Source organism: Sapajus apella, unplaced genomic scaffold, assembly GCF_009761245.1.
Source record: "Sapajus apella isolate SASKATOON/1434 unplaced genomic scaffold, GSC_monkey_1.0 scaffold15, whole genome shotgun sequence".
Taxonomy (NCBI): domain Eukaryota; kingdom Metazoa; phylum Chordata; class Mammalia; order Primates; family Cebidae; genus Sapajus; species Sapajus apella.
Genome location: NW_022436955.1, coordinates 4,213,634 through 4,215,572, shown reverse-complemented (window position 1 = coordinate 4,215,572; position 1,939 = coordinate 4,213,634). Strand labels below are relative to the sequence as shown.

At 37.0% G+C, this 1,939-nt stretch overlaps 1 non-coding gene across 1 annotated transcript; it reads right to left on the bottom strand.

The window, feature by feature from the left end:
• Positions 1–580: 580 nt before the first annotated feature.
• On the bottom strand, positions 581–687 carry LOC116555879. The gene has a single exon (XR_004270722.1). It is a non-coding gene; the product is annotated as a U6 spliceosomal RNA (small nuclear RNA).
• Between the last annotated feature and the right edge of the window lie 1,252 nt (positions 688–1,939).

Here is a 1,939-nt window from a genome sequence, read left to right as displayed (position 1 = left end):
TAACCTTTCCAAACAAAATTTTCAATTGGTAGACTTGATTTTTAGTAGCAGATAAATCCTAGTTGAACAAAATAAGATTTATCAACCTTGTTTCTAAAGCACATATGCACACACACACACACACACACACACACAACAATGTGTATTCTAAACACTTAGTTGTACTGTTAACTTTCATTTTATTTAGAATAGATATGTTCTGTTGCATTTTTGTAATCCAAAGACCATTCCAAAATAGATATGGCCCAGTACTTTGCTCTCTCTGAGAATAACAAATGTCAGAATAGTAGTTGAAATAGAGCGGTTTCAGATTTGGGCTTACAGTCCAGTCAATCGGACAAATTGGAGGAATATGGAACAAATACATAAATGTCCTGAATCCTCAGTTGCTTATCTAAAAGTATGGAAAATCTAACTTTCCTTGTATCATTTTCATGAAGACTGAGTGTAACAAACAATAGATACTGTTATTTATTAGACTCTATAATTATTCAGTGCATTCTCTCTTATATGAAGTGGTTGAAGAGTAACTACCTTTTTGCAGCATATTTATTTATTTATTTATTTATTTATTTATTTTTAAAATATGGAACGCTTCACGAATTTGCGTGTCATCCTTGCTCAGGGGCCATGCTAATCTTCTCTGTATCGTTCCAATTTTAGTATATGTGCTGCCGAAGCGAGCACTTTGCAACATATTTAACAAAAGATTAGTACTAAAGTACATAAAGAATTTCTAAAGGTATATAAAAAACAACTGATTTTTAAATGTGCAAAATACATAAATAGGAATTTAACAGAAACATGTTTGCATGTGTACAGTTTGTATAGTTTCATTGGTAATCAAAGAAATGCATTAAAAACATGATGAAGGATTTTTGTTTAGAGTTGGTTGATTCAACACATCAAAAATTTTTATAATATAGCGAGGACAACACCAAAAGTCACAATCACAAGGACAAAGAGAAAAGATAAAGAATTGGCTTACCACTAATGGAGGGAGGAGTTAAGTAAAAGAGTGCATTATGAACATTAAGACCGTCTCCTCAACCTTTCCCCAGTATCTCTCAGGATACAGGCAAAAAAGCTTTATTCACCAAGTTGAACATTGGAAGTGTCTGCTCAGAGGTCTACACAGCCTAGGTTGAAAAAAATAAAACTAGTAATGTTGTATTTTATTTGTGGGTAGGTTTCCTGGTGAAATGGATCAGCCAGATCACTCTACCATCTAGTTCATATTAAAAGAACCCCCTTTCAGAGCTTTTCATCAGCTTTTTTTGCCCTACTGTTAAAATGAGAAAAAGTCAGCAATTACCAGACAATTGTAAAAATTAACATGAATAACATAAGCTAGAACAAGTAAAATATAAAAACAGGGATGTCCAGCCAGATGGCTCACACCTGTAATCCGAGCCCTTTGGGAGGCCAAGGTGGGCAGATCACCTGAGGTCAGGAGTTCAAGACCAGCCTGGCCAACATGGTAAAACCCTGTCTCTGCTAAAAATACAAAATTAGCCAGGCGTGGTGGTACACCTGTTATCTCAGCTACTTGGGAGGCTAAGATAGGAGAATCACTTGAACCTGGGAGGTGGAGGTTGCACTGAGCCGACAATGTACCATTGGACTCCAGCCTGGGCAAAAAGAGCAAAACTCCATCTCAAAAGAAAGCAAAAAAACAAAACAACAAACAAACAAAAAACAGAGAGAATATAGAACAAAATAACAGAAGGAACTTGGAGGAAACAAGCTAAAGAAAACAGGGATGGCTGGGCCTGGTGGCTCACACCTGCAATTCCAGCACTTCTGAAGGCCGAGGTGGGAAGATCACCTGAGGTCAGGAGTTCAAGACCAGCCTGACCAACATGATGAAACCCCGTCTCTACTAAACACATACACACACACACACACACACACACACACACACACACACACACACACA